The sequence below is a fragment of the Schistocerca serialis genome, chromosome 8, assembly GCF_023864345.2.
Source record: "Schistocerca serialis cubense isolate TAMUIC-IGC-003099 chromosome 8, iqSchSeri2.2, whole genome shotgun sequence".
NCBI lineage: Eukaryota > Metazoa > Arthropoda > Insecta > Orthoptera > Acrididae > Schistocerca > Schistocerca serialis.
The window spans coordinates 273214280-273228671 of record NC_064645.1 but is presented as its reverse complement, the minus strand read 5'-3'; the positions used below and the strand labels follow the sequence as shown (position 1 = coordinate 273228671).

At 44.0% G+C, this 14392-nt stretch overlaps 1 protein-coding gene and 1 pseudogene across 2 annotated transcripts in view; both read left to right on the top strand.

Annotated features, from left to right (window-relative positions):
* The window catches only part of LOC126416382 (uncharacterized), an 822286-nt gene that overhangs the window by 444945 nt on the left and 362949 nt on the right, over positions 1–14392 (top strand). The window lies entirely within an intron of this gene.
* LOC126417216 (5S ribosomal RNA) lies at positions 851–968 on the top strand (annotated as a pseudogene).

Below are 14392 nucleotides of genomic sequence, written 5' to 3'. Positions count from 1 at the left end.
CGTGAGAGGCGTTGTAAATCAAGGAGAGTTTTACTGTTACGCACATTCCAAGAAGAGTCAGTCGACGTATTACTTCTTCCTGCACACACGTCACTAAATGACCACGACGACAAAATGAGAGGAATTAAAAGGTCACCGACAGTTGTACTTCACACACAACATGCGAGAATGGAAGAGGAAAGGGGTAGCGAAAAGTATTCTCCGCCACAGACAGTAAGATGACCTGAGGAGTGCAGATGTAGATCTTATAAGAAAGAAAAGCAATCCTCAGTTTGACAACCGGTTTATGCACCACGCTGCTCTGTTAGGTATTATCCTATAGGAGGTAGTTTTCTGTTGCCTTCCGTCGGACCTCTGGACAGACTCGCCCGGTTAGAGGACTCTACAGTGTAACACAGACTCCCAACAGGGTTCAACTTCCAGTTTTTCACGCATTCTTTCATTTCCAGAGCTGAACGAAGCTGTAAGTGACAGTTAAAAATCTCGGGAACTTGCATTTGTAGTGTGACATTTATTCACTTGGCTACCAAATCACAACCGTATCATTTTATAACTCATATAAATCTTTCGGCTGGTTTGCTGCTCTCCTCCCAGGTGCAGATAATTTCCTCTCTTCGCAGCTACAACACCCAGCATCCTGTATCAACTATTTTGCGTGTTCTAATCTTTGTCTGCCCTATAATTTTTCCACTGCGCGGCCCTTTCCAGCTGAAAGTGGACTATTCTTCGATACAGCAGCAGCCGTCGCACCAACCTTTCCCTTCTTTTGATCACGTTCTTACATAGACGTCTTTCCTCACCTCTTTTATTTAATTCTTCTCGATTTCATTCTTTATGTCAACTTAATTTAGGCAACGGCCTTGCCACAGTGGATACACCGGTTCCCGTGAGATCACCGCAGTTAAGCGCTGTCGGGCGTGGTCGGCACTTGGATGGGTGACCATCCGGGCCGCCATGCGCTGTTGCCATAGTAGCGGCTTCGATCACGAATACCATCATTACGACCGGGAGAGCGGTGTGCCGACCACACGCCCCTCCTATCCGCATCCTCCAAGAGGATGACACGGCGGTCGGATGGTCCCGATGGGCCACTTGTGGCCTGTAGACGGAGTGTTTTTTTTTTAATGTCAACTTAATTTAAATTAAATGTGACGTAGTCGGCATAAAAATGAGACCGGTAGAAGTCGACCTCAGAAAATATCGGTTTGGGTTCCGGAGAAGTGCAGAAAAGCAAAAAGCAATACTGTCCTTACGAGTTATCTTAGAAGGCCGGTTAAAGGAGGTAAAACCTACGTTTATAGCATCTGAAGATTTAGAGTTAGCTATTGATAATGTTGACTGGAATTCACTCTTTAAAATCCTGAAGGTAGCAGGGATAAAGTACACGGAGTGAATCGTTTATTTACAGTTGATTTGTACCGATACTAGACTGCAGTTGTAACAATGGAAAGACATGAAAGGGACCACCGTTTGATAATGGAGTGAGACGGGATTGTAGCCTGTCCTCAATATTATTCAGTCTGTTCATTGAGCAAGCAGTGAAGGAAACAGAGGAGAAATCTGGAGAGGGAATTCAAGTTCATGGAGAAGGAATAAAAAGTTTTAGGCTTGCTGATGTCATTGCAATTCTGCCAGACACAGCAAAGGACGTGGGAAAGTTGTTGAATGGAATGAATAGAGTCTTGAAAAGAAAACAAAAGTAAGACAAAGGTAATGGAATGTAGTAGAAATAAATCAAGCGACGCTGAGCGAATTTGAGGAAACGAGACACTAAAAGTAGTAGATGGGGTTTGCTATTTGAGCAGCAAAGTAATTAGTGATAACCGAAGTAGAGAGGATATAAAATGCAGACTGGCAATAACAAGAAAAGTATTTCTCGTAGAGAGGAACTTGTTAACGTCTAATATGACTTTAACTGTAAGAAAGTCTTTTGTGAGGTTATTTGGCTGGACAGTGGCCTTGTACATAAGTGGAATGTGGATGCTAAGCAGTTCGGACAAGAAGAGATTAGAATATTTCTAATGTTACAGAAAATTGCTTTATTAGATGCATAGTACGATTAAATAATCAGGACGTTCTTAGTCGAAATGGAGAAAAGAAAATTTATTAATATCATAATAAAATAAAAGAAATCAGAGCTCGCACGGAAAGATACAGGTGTTCGTTTTTTCAGCGCGCTGTACGAAATTGGAATAATAGAGTATTATTGTGAAGGTGATTCGATGAACCCTCTGCCAGGCACTTAAATGTGATTTGTAGAGTTCCATATAGATGTAGAACTTGACTAAAAGAGGGGAGCGATTGATACTACACATCTTGAGGCATCAAGGACTCGCCAGTTTGGTAGTGGAAGGAAGTGTGGAGGGAAAATTTGGAGACGGAGACCACGGCCCGAATGCAGTAAGCAAATTCAAATGGCTGTAGGCTGCGTTAGTTACCAGAGGTGAAGAGGGTTGCACGGGACGGAGTAGTGTGGAGAGCAGCATCAAAGCAGTCTTCGGACAGAATGCCACAACAGCAACATTATTGATCGAGATCGATTACAAATATTTCTGATGAAAAGCTGAGAATGGGTCTTACACTCCTTACACACGGCTTGATCCAGATGTACAGTGACTTACTGCCAAATCTTCTTAGTAACTATCGCTAGAAGTAATTATTTTTCTGAGTATTTTGCGTACGAATTTGTTTGTGTGGCTTAGTGCGTTTGGACTGGTAAATGAGGCGGTACATGTAATTTTCACTAAAATGATTGTTTATGTGTATGTGACCTACCAGTTAATTTAGGAAAAAAGTACATAGTATTCTACGTGAGGCATGTTTGACATCGTCAGTAACAGGAGAGCGTCAGGGAAACGCAATAAGCAAACAGTGATCAAAATTCCTTGATGCTCCTTGGAGACCACAAATAACATAGGTTCTCAGATGATTAAATTAAAGCAAATTTTCTTCAGCTGATTGATGATTTTTTCCGATATGCTGGTATATTAGTTTACTAGATATTTTCATTAATTAAATTATCATATGAGCAAAGACTGGATGAAAACCTAGTTACCTATATCGTGCCAATTCTTCAGTGCAATAACCACGCGAAGGGGTACTTTTGACACAATTCCACAACTATTTGCAAATAATTTTTGTTGTTCTACACCTCAGACGAAATAATGACTAGAGCCCAGATTTTCATGCACTATGAAATCCTTAAACACGCACTCATTCTTGCAGTATCATATCACAAAAAAAGTCCAAAGTGTGTGAAATCTTATGGGACTTAACTGCTAAGGTCATCAGTCCCCAAGCTTACACACTACTTAACATAAATTATCCTAAGAATAAACATACATACCCATGCCCAAGGGAGGACTCGAACCTCCGCGGGGACCAGCCGCACAGTCCATGACTGCAGCCCCTCAGACCGCTCGGATAATCCCACGCGGCTCATATCACCAACCGAGCGCTATGAGGCATTAAGACAATAGGAATATGTGGTAAAACAGTACACAACACCCAATATCTCCGAATTTCCTTAACTTAGGCTCGTGCGTATATCAGCCAAAACATTTCTATACAAAGGAAACGAACTTTCTGCATCACACTAAGTGACCGATGCATACTTAATTGAAGAAATTTCAGAAAAAGGCAGATAAAGTTGAAAGTCTTTTATATTTCCACCACGCAATATTTTTTGTCAACTCAAAATCAGAATTTGATCTGATAACCGTGGCAAAGCTAAATCCACCTGTGTATCTTTCAGTGCTGCGACACGTGCAGATGCTTTCAAGAATACCCTGAAAATGGAAAAAAGTCAGCATATGACTTAATTAATGCTTTCACAATTATCAAACGTTTGGATGTTGTGCGTTTATTTACCTTGTTTCTGGAGGACATCAGTGTGTTCAGATTCTCGTATTTTAAATTCACTGTTTCTGCTACACGATGTAGCGAATGACCAAATGTAACTTGCTTTAGGCTAGGATAAAAAATTTTTAATTGCTTTCTTGGCCTGCATCATATACAAGATAGCGTCGTTCAACGACAATAGAACCTTTTTTTATTTAAATTTGTTGGCACGAAGTATATTGATTTCTACCGACATCTACCGAGCAGAACTAGGGTGCTTGAAGGAACCATGACATTTACAGACTAACAAAATTCACGAAATTACTCATGTTGCACACTTGTGACGTTATTCATAAGAAAAACATCAATATAAGCAGCTATTATGTAAGTTATTGCAATAGATGCACTGAGGTCAAAAAATATCATTTGCACATCCAATTTCATGCAGTTAAATCGGTGAAACCTTAGAAATATGCATTTACTCCCCAAATGGCCAGAACATGCAAACGTGCATGCAACATGTATTTGCATTTAAACCCGGGTTCTAACAGTAACTTGCCGATTCTGTCAGTCATTGCCAATAAACAATAAAGTTAAGAGAGAAGGAAAATGGAACACGCTACCAATGCGGGGGCTATAACTTCGCAACAGCATGACCAAGAAATAACTGGACTCATCGCAAGCCAAATGGCGCCACCACCCCCAAATCACCCGACCAGTAGTTCAGTGGCGCTCAGTTGCTTTGGAATTCAAACCACGGAGCCGGGCGAACAAAGGCGCGTGTTCAGTGTGGCAACACAGTTTTATACGCTACTGGTTCGCGCCCTGTCCTTTACAGTACTTACATTGAGCTGTCAGTTACGTGTTGCAGCGGGTAGTCCGTACGAGAAGCATTTCAAAAAGGAAGGCGGCGGTCATAAAACAAAAGAATATCATTTTATACTGTGGAACTAGCTAACGGGGTAATCAGGTTGAGCAGTAAACTTTTGAAACGTTTAGCTTCCACGAACTGTTGAGACACAGTTCTCGAAATAAAAATAAAAACATGCTATCAGTACGCTCAACGTCAAAAGTGTAAAGTGAATGCCTGCAATCCATGTCGCTTTTTGGAATTTTCCGCGATAGACTTGCTCGTCAATCGTTTGCCAGTAGTTATCCAAAGTGTAATGTTTATGAAAAGGAGTCGAATTTTGCAGACTTGATGCATCTTTCTGCTGCTTGTGAGTGAAAGAAGATAGAGAAGTGAAGCCGCACCAGACCATGAGGTTTACTGTTTCATTTATGAAGATGAAAGAGGAGTGTGGCGTGAAATAAAAAGATAACAGGACTGAAGGCAGCAGAGGTGGTTGGAAACGTTTATTTCGCTTGCGGGATTACGTCGGCTTACAATGTTCGACAACAAAATTAGGAAAATACTGAAGCACTGATTTTTGAATCTTCAGAAAGATTTTCTGGGTTTTACGTAGTTCTTCTGAACCCTTTACGTCATGATCACTCAACAGACGTATGGCATTCGCTGTCTACTGTCAAGCCTAAAACATTCTCTGATCGGGTACTGCATTCTTTAGGTGCCTCTCCTTTTTCCTTACAAGTTGCCAAGTGATGTTACGAAATAGTTAAGAGACATACTTCAGATGCCCATATAGACAATCAGGTTTAACTTTTTCGCTGTTTCCCCATCTCAAAAGTACTTGCTAGTTTTCAAACAATGCTCAGCAGCGTTGTTCTTAATGCTTCGCCAATTGTTTATTACCGATGACAAGATAACATGCAGTGTTTCATAGCAAGCGCCAGGGTTTTAACGATTGTGCAGTACTAACGAAGAAGTAGGAAAGGACTAATTATTTGCCAGTTTTTGCGTGCATAATGTCGAGCTCTTTACCGCCCTACTAAAATATAGTGGTGTGCAAAAATTAAGGACGGAAGTGACATATACTGTTACAGTATAGAGAGAAGGTGACTGAAAGAAATACGTAGTGAGATGGACAGAAATTCTTTTATTCAGAGACAATAATGACATTGAATTCACCACAGTTAAAGGGGAGGTTTACTATCTTTTTGTTAAAAAAATCGATATTTTTTTTAATTGCAGTTTTGGATCCATAAAAGTGTTTAGAATCCACCCCTGAAACGGTTTTTCCGAATACGGAACGGAAATGTTTGTTATTCGCGGTTGAACAAAAAAATGCACCTGCCTGAAATCGGTCGTTATCACGCACCAGTTTTATTCTTACGGAGGACGAGTTATTGTACCGGTGCTTGGGAGGAAAAATATAAAATTCAAATGAAAGTTTGAACGCGTGTGTTTGGAAGTTAGTTTGCATTCCGATGAGAAGACTGTGGAGATTGCGACTTTCCTGGCAGTGAGCACCTTCAACGAAGGGTATTCAGCAATTCTGAAGACGATGACAACGATGGACGTCACCCTGCGACTCTATTCGATGCAGTACCCCAAGCATTCGGACGACCACCACATTCAAGCGGCCGAGAACCGCTTGTCAGCGGCCGTACGAGCGGCTCTGGAGCAGCGCAGGATGGCCCAAGTCGAGCAGAGCGCCCTCTATGAGGAAGGGGAAGGACTAGTTTAGGGCCCTGGAATAGCAGATTGAACGTAAGTTGCATACTATTGCATTTATGTGTAGTCAAAACTTCAAACGGGTTTTTCTCGAACTGACTTAAAAAAAAAAAAAATACTCGCGGTATGGTAACTTCAAACCTACTGAACCGATTGGCATGATTCTTTGTTTCCGACGAAGGTAACTAAATTGTGTAGGAGTTGTACCACTTTTATTCCGATCCATTAACTATAAATATTTTTACTTGGCCGACGAAGTCGAAAAATCTATGAAAAAACCCTATTTTTTTCAAATGGCCGCCATTTTGTTTCCTGTGGTCCAAATATCTGAAGCGAGGTACAATTCCTAAAGAATCTTATATACTTCGCTAACGTCAACTTAATTTTGATTTCAGACGAGCCGACTGACCTGTGACATACCGCGCGTGGAGGTCTGCATCGAAATTTTGTTTCGTTCCGACGGCACTTCCGCCTTTGCTCCTCGACATTTCCGGTCGAAAAAATGCCAGTTTGTAGAGGAAATATCAATAAACATTTTGACCAAATTTGACATTGATATCTGTAACACATCCCGAGAAAAAAATTCTCAAAGAACATGGTTTTTTCGGGCCAAAGATAGTAAACCTCCCCTTAATGATTGTCCACTGGACATTACAAATGGCGGGACGTAGTTCTTAATAGGGTGCATGATCACCACAGTGGGGAATGCAAGCTGTGTAGCGTGTTCTCATATTGGCCACAAGGTTGGTAAGGACTTCTTGTGGTACGGTGTTCCATTCCTCCATCATTACAGTTGCTAACCGCTAGATGGTCGTTGATGCATGTGGACGTGCTGAAATACGTATTCTTATCGCATCCCACACGTACTCGATACGAGTTAAGTCTAGGGAACAGGCAGGCCGATCCATTCGCCAAATATATTTTCGCTCTAACAGCTCCGCCACCGGCGCTGTTCGATGTGGTCGCGGATTGTTATCCATAAAAATACACACCTGTAAAGACGCACATGGGGAAGGAGTACAGTGGCATGATAACGCTGAGTTGTGAGTGTCCCGTGTTCATAGATTTGGAGGTCAGTGTGCTCATGCAACATTATGCCTCCCCACACCCTGACACCTGAAGCAACAAAACAATTGTATTCGACGACTTTGAAAGGTCTCTGTTGGATTCCATTCATGTTAATTTCTTAAAACTGTTGTCATTTACGGCATACATTCCACTTCTAAATTTACTGTGCTGTTTCTGACTATCTGTTATTTGGTTTTCAAACAGCTGAGCAAAACTAAACGTACTCAGACATTTCGCTCTTTACCTATTCTGATCAACACTAAACTGACACAATATTTTTAGCGCAACGCAATCTGACTTTCAAAAATCCCTACAAAAGAATGGCCCTGACTAACAATAACCTATACCTTTCATGAATCACTTACTTCACAAAAAGCTTCATTACTCGAACTACTGCAATACAGCGAGCGCCAATACTGCCACCTAAATAAAAGATTCTAACTACTGAAGGCACTAACTACTGATAGCCATAGTTAGCAAATGAAAGATTTTGATAAAGAACAAACAATGTGTTTACCTTAATAATATTCAAAAGTCATCATATATATATCAGTTCATGACATCCAGTCTTACAAATTTACTGTCTCTGATGGACACACGTCCAAATCATGCGCTCTCAAAACTCTATCTCTCCTCCCACATCCACCACTGCTGGCGGCTCACCTCCAACTGTGGAGCGCTACGCGCTGTTCATATCCAACTGCCCAACACTAGAATATTCCAACAATGCAAACCAGCCACAGACTGTACACAACGCAGTCAGTGATTTTCATACATAGCGCTACGTGGCGTTACCAACATAAAAACCTAAACAGCCTAGTTACAAGAGGTACCAGGTATCCACCATGCTGAAACACACATGTTCGTACTTGGCAGTGTAGCCTCCATGGGCCGCCATGCAGGTGCTGATTCTAGCATGCAGTCGACCGTACAGACGGCGAATACTGCTTTATGATAGGTTACTCCACGCCTGCTCGACTGTTCACGCAGTTCTGTGAGAGTTGTTCGTTGACGAGTCACAAGAGTCACTTTTCGTCCTATCAGATCCCACAGGTGCTCGATGGAGATAAGTCTGGAGATCGTGCTGGCCAGAGAAGTCACGTGCTGCACGCTTTGCAGAGCACGTTGAGTTCGACGGGCAGTGTGCAGCGAGCATTATCCTGTTGAAACATCACCTTCCTGTTGCGAGAACGGCAAGAAAAAAAGAAAAAAAAAGAAAATAAACGGGTCTAACAACATTCTGCACGTACCGAGCGCTCTTTAGCGTCCCCTCCAGAAAAACCAAAGGTGAACGACTGTTGTAGCTTACTGCACCCTGGACCATACGACATGGGATGAGGCCAGTGTGTCTTGGACGAAAGCACTCAACGAAACAGCGCTCACCAGGTCTACTTTGTACACGCAAACAATCGTCACTTGTGTACAGGCAGAATCTTCTTTCATTGCAGAAGACCGCAGCCAATCCATCTTCCAAGTGATCATCTGAAGGCACCAGTCGAGCTATCCACGTGTGCTGTGGCGTGAGTGGAAGACGGGCTAGATGTGTGCGCGTGCCCGTAGTCGCACTGCTAATAACTGGTTCGCTACAGTTCGTGTTGACACTTCTGGGCTCACAAGCATCCTTCTCTGTTATGTGGTAGCTGTACTATCTGCCACTGCTGCCCTGACAAGAGGAAGATCCTGGCGGACGTTTGTGCTGCTTGGACTTCCAGAACTTCGTCTATGGATGGAACAATGGTCGCGTTAACCGCTGATATCAGCATCGTTGTGCTGCACTGACGCAGCACGTCCAAGTTATGTGGCAATTCTCCGAAAGGGCCATCCCTCACTCGGAAGACCACAACTTTCAAACTAGCTCAGTTCGATGTAGGGAGCTCGGGTGCATCTCTGTGGCGTGGTTACCTGCTTGCTTCGCACGTCTGCACCAAACTAAGCCTTCTGGCTGTTAGCATTGCCTATTAAAGAGTAGACACAGGTGTCACTCTGGTAGCTTTGCCAGTACTCTATAATTGGAGGACGACGTCGAAGACAGTATCAGAGCATTTACTGTCTGCCAGATGGCAGGTGCCGTCATCGGATCAAAATCGACGACGTCTTTCCAAATGTACTAATTCATCCTTCCAGGTTTACTAATTCGAATGTACATGTACACTACTGGCCATTAAAATTGCTACACCAAGAAGAAATGCAGATGATAAACGGGTATTCATTGGACAAATATATTATACTCGAACTGACATGTGATTAAATTTTCACGGAATTTGGGTGCATAGATCCTGAGAAATCAGTACCCAGAACACCTACCTCTGGCCATAATAACGGCCATCATACGCCTGGGCATTCAGTCAAACAGAGCTAGGATGTCGTGTACAGGTACAGCTGCCCATGCAGCTTCAACACGATACCACAGTCCATAGAGAGTAGTTCAAAAACGGTTCAAATGGTTCTGAGCACTATGGGACTTAACATCTGAGGTAATCAGTCCCCTAGAACTTAGAACTACTTAAACGTAACTAACCTAAGGACATCACACACATCCATGCCCGAGGCAGGATTCGAACCTGCGACCGTAGCGGTCGCGCGTTCCAGACTGAAGCGCCTAGAACCGCTCGGCCGCGCCGGCCGCCTCATCGGGAGTAGTGACTGGCGTATTGTGACGAGCCAGTTGCTCGGCCACCATTGACCAGACGTTTTCGGTTGGTGAGAGATCTGGAGAATGTATTGGCCAGGGCAGCAGTCTAAAATTTTCTGTATCCAGAAAGGCCCGTACAGGACCTGCAACATGCGGTCGTGCATGATCCTGCAGAAATGTAGGGTTTCGCAGGGATCGAATGAAAGGTAGAGCCACGGGTCGTAACACATCTGAAATGTAACGTCCACTGTACAAAGTGCCGTCAATGCGAACAAGAGGTGTCCGAGACGTGTAACCAATGGCACCACATACCATCACGCCGGTTGATTCGCCAGTATGGCGATGACGAATACATGCTTCCAATGTGCGTTCAGCGCGATGTCGCCAAACACGGATGCGACCATCATGATGCTGTAAACAGAACCTGGATTCATCCGAAAAAATGACGTTTTGCCGTGCGGGCACCCAGGTTCGTCGTTTCGTACACCATCGCAGGCGCTCCTGTCTGTGATGCAGCGACAAGGGTAACCGTAACCATGGTCTCCGAGCTGATACTCCATGCTGTTGAAAACGTCATCGAACTGTTCGTGCAGATGGCTGTTGTCTTGCAAACGTCCCCATCTGTTGACTCAGGGATCGAAACGTGGCTGCACGATCCGTTACAGCCATGCGGATAAGATGCCTGTAATCACGACTGCTAGTGATAGAGACCGTCGGGATCCAGCACGGCGTTCCGTATTACCCTCCTGAACCCACCGATTCCATATTCCGCTAACAGTCATTGGATCTTGACCAAAGCGAGCAGCAATGTCGCGATACGATAAACCGCAATCGCGATAGGCTACAATCCGACCTATATCGAAGTCGGTAACGTGGTGGTACGCATTTCTCCTCCTTACACGAGGCATCACAACAACGTTTCACCAGGCAACGCCGGTCTGCTGCTGTTTGTGTATGAGAAATCAGTTGGAAACTTTCCTCATGTCAGCACGTTGTAGGTGTCGCCACCGGCGCCAACCTTGTGTGAAAAAAAATGGTTCAAATGGCTCTGAGCACTATGGGACTCAACTGCTGAGGTAATTAGTCCCCTAGAACTTAGAACTAGTTAAACCTAACTAACCTAAGGACATCACAAACATCCATGCCCGAGGCAGGATTCGAACCTGCGACCGTAGCGGTCTTGCGGTTCCAGACTGCAGCGCCTTTAACCGCACGGCCACTTCGGCCGGCTATTCTTGTGTGAATGCTCTGAAAAGCTAATCATTTGCTTCTCACAGCATCTTCTTCCTGTCGGTTAAATTTCGCTCCTGTAGCACGTCATCTTCGTGGTGTAGCAATTTTAATGGCCAGTAGTGTAACTGGAATGCTCCTGATGATAGCAGCATGCTGCTGAAACGCTTCGTGTAGCAAATAACCTTAGTCAGCAGAAATTATTTCATAAATTTACAATGCAGTCACGCTCTTAAAAACATTCCATATAATACGGATAAATTGTGGTGTGTGTGTGTGTGTGTGTGTGTGTGTGTGTTCCGGATAAGGGCCACGCAAAAAGACTCGATATTGGGGCGCGTACATGAGCATCCAGAAGCGGTATTGGAATATATATTTACGGGAAAACCCATTTGAGGCTCAGTGTAATCTTGGTGAGCGCAATTCATAAAGGGCGTGGTACGTAAAGCGATAGACATCGCCGGGAACACACTGTACCAAGGGTTCTATTCGTCAGCTGATATCCTCCAGAGGCCTCCGGTTGTGAGTGGCGCTGGCCAACGCGAGGTGTTTGCCCCGTCCCATGCTCAGCTGGTGCCGTCACGGCAGTTGCGGGAGGGCGGGGTGGGGGGAGTGGAGTGGTCCGGGACGCAGGCCACGCTCCCACGTCCAGCGCCGGGGTCCCCGCTGCTGCGCCGGCAATTAGCCTTCCGGATGCCCGGCAGTCGTGCTTAGCTAACGGCAGCTGCGCTGTTTGGGTGCGCAAAAGAAACGGGAGAACCGTAGCGGGCGCCAAACTCTATGTCCGAGCCTCATTAAATACGCATTTCCGCGTGACAGCTCACCGTAGATTCCATTCTCTATTGTATCACTCCTGATCGCAGAAACTTCTCTTATCACGTACGGACAAAGCGAGCTATTTCGCTTCTGTACGAGCCGTAATTAAAGTATTCTCGTATCCACAAAGCTCACACATGTGGTTCGGACACTATTTCCTGGCTCTTTTAAATTTTCTCTTCATTATCTACAATGAGTGGTCAAAAATCGCGGAAAAGCTTTGGATGTAATTTCAGTCATTGGCTGCCAAAGCCGAGTTTGTGTCATTGTGCAGAATAAAATTAGTGTGGAGATACGAAATGCGATGATAATTATATTGTCTGTGCAAACCCCAGGAACTTCACTTAGGTTTATCTTTCATATTCGGTGGCTTCGCAAACTCGTAAACAAACTGGCGCATTCCAACCTAACCTAGACTTCGGTCTAAGCTACAGATCAATCACACAACCAAGCTGTTATGAAACTTCCTGGCAGATTAAAACTGTGTGCCCGACAGAGACTCGAACTCGGGACCTTTGCCTTTCGCGGGCAAGTGCTCTACCATCTGAGCTACCGAAGCACGACTCACGCCCGGTACTCACAGCTTTTCTTCTGCCAATATCTCGTCTCCTACCTTCCAAACTTTACAGAAGCTCTCCTGCGAACCATGCAGAACTAGCACTCCTGGAAGAAAGGATACAGCGGAGACATAGCTTAGCCACCGCCTGAGGGATGTTTCCAGAATGAGATTTTCACTCTGCAGCGGAGTGTGCGCTGATATGAAACTTCCTGGCAGATTAAAACTGTGTGCCCGACCGAGACTCGAACTCGGGACCTTTGCCTTTCGCGGGCAAGTGCTCTACCATCTGAGCTACCGAAGCACGACTCACGCCCCGTACTCACAGCTTTACTTCTGCCAGTATCTCGTCTCCTACCTTCCAAACTTTACAGAAGCTCTCCTGCGAACCATGCAGAACTAACACTCCTGAAAAAGGCAAAGGTCCCGAGTTCGAGTCTCGGTCGGGCACACAGTTTTAATCTGCCAGGAAGTTTCATATCAGCGCACACTCCGCTGCAGAGTGAAAATCTCATTCTGGAACCAAGCTGTTTTTCTTTCTCATTCGTCGGTTTCTTCATCTCGCAATCAAACCGACACGTTTCGGCCAAACCTAAACCCCTGTCTGAAGTTGGGCAAACCATCCTGCAACTGGTAGAATTAAATATATTATCATACAACAGTGACGAGTCGCAGTTTTTTCTGCTTTAAAACATTACGAAAAACCATATTTCAGTACGAGCTGCTGGCTGCCTGTATAATATCTTCCAGGGTTAGCAACAATTTGAATTTCAATATTTCGCATAATTATTGACCGCTCTTAAGAATATAAAATGGTGTCATAACGTACTCATTAAGAGGAATAATCTTATGTTAAAAGTTTAACACAATAAGGCAAGTATTACAGTTGTAAACTGTGTGTTCGTGTTGAGGCAGCGTAACGACGGCGCGCAAATACCCAGATTATATTCATCCGGTATTTTAGAATGTGAGCACCTAGCGACTTTCAACAATCTTTAGACATAATTCCAAACTCTTCCTAAACTTTTTCTCTCTGCAATCCCCCACAAAATGATTAAAGGGAAAAACTTTATGGCTTACTGCATTTGCGCTGTTCATGAGTAAAACTTTAGCTTCAGACATGAAGTTATAATTTATTATTTCTTTATTACCGACTCCACTCGCAACATCGTTTGCAGGCAGTATCCGTATATATCACAGTAACTGCAAAATTATATCTTTGTAGGATATATAATTCAGGAGATAGACCATAGACATTTACATGCGTGAAAAACTTGCTTCTGCTTAGAATGCCGCGCAGTAAAACCTGATCATCAGACATGACGTTTTAATTTATTACTTCTTCACTACTAACTCTGTTCCCAACACACTTTCCAAGCGATATCTACATATATCACTGAGTACCTGCAAAATCATATCATTGCACGACACATAGTTCAGGAGGCATGTTGTCGTAAACACTGAGATGCGTGGAAAACGTGCTTTTGTTTAAAGCGTGCGTGTTTGTGAGTAGGGGCGCTCAACGGCGCGGTTATCAGCGCCCATATCACAGTAGTAGGAACGAGTGTGATTAAAACGGAGAAAATGATAGAAAAGAGGAAAAAAAAGCTGTCTGAGATAAAATTGCATTCACTCTCGCCCCAGGTAGAATGGCATTCACTGTGCCCCAATTTCA